Here is a 6,794-nt window from a genome sequence, read left to right as displayed (position 1 = left end):
TATGTTGTTCCATGAGGGCTTTGTTGCTTCTGAGCTAGATGGCCGCTTGTTTACCTTCAAGCTTTTAAGACCCCAGACGCTATATCTTTTGATAGTCGGGCACCATCAGTCAGTTACTTCTTATAGGAAAAATTGATTCAGTACTCAAGTGCATTGTATCTCAACACTCCTTCTAGAATGGATTAGTGTCTAGGTCCAGGGTTCTACTGTACTGAGAACCTGCAATGTGCCATTGATTGTGCTAAGCTCTTGGAATACATTATACTGTGTAACTGATCATTTGAGAACATGCTCAGTGGATTAGTAAAATGACTTGTACAAACTGCCTGTGAGGTAGTTAGTTTATTGTGCCAGCCTGGCTGATAAACACATGTGGGATTAATTGAAGGGCAGAGAGATAAATGGCTCCATGAGCCTCGCCTTTCTTGTCCCTCACTCTTTGATCATCGGACCACTGGATCAGTGTGCGGCTGCATTGCTTTTTCTGTGCCTCAATTTGCAAGCTACACTACCTGTGGGACACCTAACCTGTGGACTGTGTCGATGTAATTTGAGGTTCCTTCAAGACTTTCTTCGCCACACAACTGGAATTTACATCTCTTGAGCTGGACTGTTGGTGACCTGACTGACTGTTGGTGACCTGCCTTGCTGTTTGCTGCCTGGGCCTGAATAGCCTGAATCTCTCTACAGAGGACTACCTGGCGGCCCTCAAGACTTGAAGGACTACCAGTGTCTGACAACTGTCTAACACATTTGAATTGTACTGAGCCATTTGACTGCTTTATAATCTAATTTTTTATTTCTCGTGTTATATTTCTATCTATCTGTATAACTATTTATAATTTAACAGTTTATTTCTTGTGTTATCTATCTATCTATCATCTATATCTATCTATAATTATTAGTAATCTGGTTTTGTCGCTCTAGAGAACCCTGTCTAACACAGTCTGACACTGGATGCTACTAAATTCCATTGAGTTCGCAATAAAAACTCTATTATAAAGAAGCAAAACTGCCCAGTGCTACACTACTCTCACAACTGTGGCTGTGTTTCAATCTTTTTCATAGCCACTGTGTAAATCCATATAATTTAGAGGTTTCTTTTTACTGCCCCTCTACTGTACTGATCACAATGCCCTTCAAAGACTGAGCTTTCTACATAACACATCCACATAGAAGAGATGAAACCAAAAAAGTAAAAGAAAAGAGAGGGCTGAAACCTCACTGTCCTAACTTCTAGGAGCTTTCTGGTTGCATTTCTTCTTAAACAAATTTGTTCATTCTTCAGGCAGTCTTCTTTATTCAATATCTGTCCCAATATCATAATTCTAAAGCATCAATTCTTTTCCAGTCTTTCTTATTTATTGTTCAGCTTTTACATGCATAGGAAGGGATTTAAAACCTTACCATGAGTTGGGTCAGGCACTCAATGATACTTTCAATATTCTCTGCTAGCACTATACTTCAAATATATACATTCTTCTTCTGTCTTAATAAGAATTCAATGTATAATGTTCACATGGCATATGAGGTAATTGAAAATATTATGGCTTGGCTCTGGCACTTTCATCATCAAGTACACTCTTTGATTTTTTTTCCTTCTTGTGAAGCAAATTTACCTAAGGAAGCACATCATTTGATCTCTTGATTATGGATCTAAGCAAGAAGAAAATCTTAAAACTTTCAATCTCTTCTACATTTAACATGATGTTTGTTACTTATTGGTCCAGCGGTGAAGATTTTGCCTTTCTTTATATTCAGTTGCAATACACACTGAAGGCTGAAGTCCTTTATCTTCAACAGCAAGTACTTCAAGTCCTCCTCACTTTCAGCAAGCAAGGTTGTATCACCTGCATATTGCAGATTCTTCATAAGTTGTCCTCCATTACTGATGCATCATTCTTCTTCATATAATCTACCTTCTCTGATTATTTGCTTGGCATTCAGATTGAATAAGTATGATGAGATGAGCCCCACCCCCTGATTTAAACCATGCAGTACTTCTTTGTTCTATTCTCACAATTGCCTCTTGATCCATGTCCAGATGAGTTAATGAATTGTTCTGAACCCATTCTTCTCAAAGCTATACATAGTTACTATGATCCACAAAATCAAATATATTGCCTAAGTCCATAAAATAAGTGTAAACACCTTTCAGATATTCTCTGCTTTTAGCCAAAGTTCATCTGACATCAACAATATATCTTTTGTTCCATATTCTCTTCTGAACCCAGCCTCAACCTCTGTCAGCTCCCTGTCAATGGGCTGTTGCAACCGTTGTTGGGTGATCTGCACCAAAATTTTAATGACATGTGATATCAATGATACGCTTCTGTAATTTGAACATTCTGTTGGCTAACTTTTCTTTGGAATAGGTACAAATACAGATCTCATCCAGTCATTTGGCCAACTATCTGTCTTCCAAATTTTCTGGCGTAGATGAATGGGTGCTTCCAGTGCTTCATCAGCTTGTGGAAACATTTTTGTTACTATTCTATCTATTCCTGGACCCTTGTGTTTTGGCTGATGCTTTCAGTGGACCTTATACTTCTTCCTTCAATACCATTCATTCTTGCTCATATGCTACCTCCTGAAATAGTGAAATTATGAGTAGTTCTTTTAGGTACAGTGACTTTTTTCCCACATTCCTCGTATACTTCCTGCATCATTCAATATTTTGACCATAGACTCTTTCAATACTGCAACTTGAAGCTTGAATTTTTCTTGAGGTTCTTTCAGTTTAAGATCTGCTGAGCATGTACTTTCTTTTGGGTTTTCTAACTCAAATCTTTACACATTTCACTATTTTGGCATTGTCTTGTCAAGGTTCCTTCTGAAATTTTCCATTCAACTCTGTGTTAGACAGAGTTCTGTAGAGAAACAAAACCAGGACACTTATGATTTAGATAGATAGATAGATAGATAGATAGATAGATAGATAGATAGATAGATAGATAGATAGATGATATAGATATAGAGAGATACAGCATGAAGGAATATCCACACATCAGGACAGAGGGTTCAGTTCAACTCACTTCTGTTAAGCAGTTAATGTACTGGAAGTCCTTGAGCTCATGAGGGCTGTTAGGTCCAAGGTCAAGGAACCAGATATCTGAGTCTTCTGCATAGCAGTGCAGGCAGTTCAGCCAGAGGCAGCAAACAGCAGGGTAGGTCACCAACAGTCAGCCAGAAGACAGAATCCAACAATTACCAGCTCAAGCCATGTATACACCAGGAGCATGGCAAAGCAGGTCTCTAAGGAACCTCAAGCTCTAGAAACAGGAACCATAGGTTGGGTGTTCCACAGGTAGTGTAGCTCTCAAGTTCAGGCAGAGCACTTACTAAGGCAGCTGCACACTGGTCCAATCACCAGAGAGCAAGAGAGAGACAGGTGATTCTTGATGAGTCATTTATCTCTTTGCCATCGAGTCAAACTGTGACCTTATTAGCCCCACACGTTCCTATTGGCCAGATTGGCACAATAAACCTACCTATCACTGGCTCATTGTCTTCATCCTATCTTCCATTTGCTTTAGCTACTCTACAATTAAGAGCAAGTGAGTTTCAGTCTCTTCTAACACCCACTTTAATCTTTTCTTTCCTATCTTTTCAATTATCATTTTGCTTTCTTCTTGAATGATATTCATGATATGATTCCACAGCTTATCATGTGTGCTGTTATCAAGTTCAATTCAGTGAATCTGTTTTTGAGCTATTCTCAAAATTCATGTGGGATAGACTCAAGGTCATATTTTGGTTCTCATAGACTTGTTTTAATTTTCTTCATCTTTATTCTGAACTTACGTATGAGCAATTGATGGTCTGTTCCACAATCAGTCTCTGCCCTGGTTTTAGCTACTGATAATGAGCTTCTCTATAATCGCCTCCGAGAAATGTAGTTGGTTTGATTTCTGTGTATTCCATCTGGAAAAGAATGTGTATAGTGCCCATTTATGTTGTTTAAAAGTTGTTATGAACAAGTCATTGTTCTTTCAAAATTCTATCATGCAATCTCCAGCTTAATTTTACCATGAAGACTGTATTTTCCAACTACTATTCCTACTTCTCTGTTTCCAACGTTTGAATTACAATCACCAATAATTATCAATGCATCTTGGTTGCATGTTTGATCATTTTCAGACTGAAGACATTGATAGAATTTCTATGTTTTCATTCACTTTCAAGGTTGGGGCAAGCATTTGAATAATAGTATTGATTGGATTTCCTTGAAAGTGGATGTATAACCCTGCTATACACAGCATTGTATTTCAACATAGATCTTGAAATGTCCTGTTGTCAGTGAATTGCTTGTTATTCCTCTTGTTTTTTTCTTTCCTGGCAAAGCAAATGATATGATCTTCTGATTCAAAATGTCCAATGCCCATTTCAGTTCACTAACGACTTAGCTATAGATCTGTATGTGATTCATTTCATTTTTGAAGTAGACAATTTTCCCAGATTCATAGTTTGTACATTTCATGTACCAGTTACTAGGAGATTTTTGCAGCTTTTCCTTCTCCTTTTGTGTTGTTCTCCATCAACAACAAAGATTTCAAAGCCATTCCTCCCATAGGCTTGACTCCATTTATATCATAATGGTTGACTTTACTTTGAGAAAGCAGCTCTCCATGGTTACACTTCAAGTGCCTTCCAATTCAAAGTGCTCACCCTCTGGCACTATCTCTGATAATGTTCTGCTTAGCATTCATTAGGCCTTCAGTCTCTGACAATGTTTCTGTACTATGCATAATGGTTTCAGAGCTTACTTCCTCCAAATTGGGCAGCCTTGTTATCTGTTCTTAGTCTGGAAGCAGCATTGAAACCTGTTCATTTTGCAAGGGCCTGCTGGCATTTGAAATACCAGTGACATAGCTTCCAGTATCACTGCAGCATACAAGCCATCATACAACAAACTGACTGGCAAGTAGTGGTCATGGGGGATTACTAGTTCTTAATTTTGAACCCTGAAAGTCCTGGCCCAGTCAAGCTGACACAAGGACAAGTAACAGTGTACTTGGCCCAAACCATGACATAATTAATTGAATCATATGCCTGTGAAAATTGGGGGCTATAATTATAATATTGGTGACTAATATTTCAAATATCATAGACTATTAAAAGAACAAATAAATCTGTCTAGGAATAACTACAGCCGAATGTTCCTGAGAAGCAAGAATGTAGAGCTTTCATTCCTCATTTTGGACTCATTCTCGAGAGACAAGTTCTTGGATAAAGATATTGTGCTTGGTAAATTATATGGCCAGTGAACAAGAGGAAGACCCTTCATGGAATGGAGTTAGCTGCAACAATGGATTCAAGCATAACTAAAACTGTAAGTATGGAGTTCTGCTATACATAGGTTCATTATGAATTTGAGCCAACTTGACAGCACTTAATATTCTTTCCAGTAAAATTCACAATTGCAATCTCAATTTATGTTGTGTAAAAGATATATTAACCAAGAATAAGCCATTGGGCTTGCAAAATTATGCCATGTGATTTCTTAAATAATATCTACTACCTAGATCATTACTTTCCAAATATTGATCCTTCTTGTTACCAATTTTCACATTTCAATCAACATAATTATGCATCATGATTGTATGCTTGATCAATTTGAAGGTACAGAAGTCAGCAGTACCTTAAATTTTTATGCCTTATAATAGTGGTTGGTGTATAAATTTGACATATAGGAAAATGAGCTGGTCTTTGAAGGTGTGTGAATATTATTCTTTCAATGATAGTGCTGTTTTTTTTCTGAATAAAATCTATTTCACAGTGAATATGACTATTCCTCTTAAATATATCATTCCCAATATGGTAGGCTATACAGAAGTCTGATTCAGGATGGCAAATAGCAGTCTATTTCAGCTTGTTAATGCCTCACATATCTAACTTCAAGTGACAATTTTTATTTTTCTAGATTGATACATTTTACACACCACATTCTGGTTATTAATGGATGTTTTCAGCTGTTTCTCCTTGAGTCATGTTACAGTATGCTATGTCCTCAAATCTCTACTCCAGCCACAGCACTAAGATTGACTCAACTTTTAAAAATAAGCTTTCACCAGTTGTATTTTAAGGGTCTTCTAATATCAGAGATGATCTTCAAACTCTATGTCAATAGAAGTAGATCAATAGGTCCTTCTTTTTAGTCTATTTTAGCCTGGATGCTCTGTTGAACTATGTCCACCATAGTTATCTGTGGGTTTTTGAAATAATGTTGACAATGCTTCCAGTATCAAGGCACACACAAACCAGGGCAGTATCACAAGTTGGTAGATGAATGGTGGCCTTGACTCAATAAATGCTAATAAATTGTGTCTATGACTATGGCACAGTCATTGGGCTTCTAAAGGAAATTTAGCAGTTCAAACACACCAGTCTCTATGGAGGAGTAAGATGAGATTATCTGCTCCAATAAAAAATTACAGTCACAGAAACCCTATAGAGTCACTATGAGTTAGAATCAATTCAATGGCAGTGTAATTTTTATTTTAGTTTTATCATTATACAAGTTCAGATGTTAATCGTTTGAATAATTGTTTGGTTCCATGGCCAATCATTTATGAGTCCAGTGGAAGGTTTAGGATTGTTTTTTTTTAATTTTCCATCACAATAATAAAATATTGTGAAATAGACAAAAATTAGAGTAAGTAGGTTTGACTTAGGAAAAGCTTTTGGTCTTTCACTCTTCCTATTTATATAAAAACTGATTCAAAACATGGTTCCAATAATAGAAGAGATATATTGGAGCGAAAGAAAAGAGATTATCTGAGAAAATGAATCTG

The sequence above is a fragment of the Echinops telfairi genome, unplaced genomic scaffold (assembly GCF_000313985.2).
Source record: "Echinops telfairi isolate 266 unplaced genomic scaffold, ASM31398v2 ScPeMD7_3509;HRSCAF=4178, whole genome shotgun sequence".
NCBI classification, from domain to species: Eukaryota; Metazoa; Chordata; class Mammalia; order Afrosoricida; family Tenrecidae; genus Echinops; species Echinops telfairi.
Note: the sequence above shows the minus strand (reverse complement) of the source record.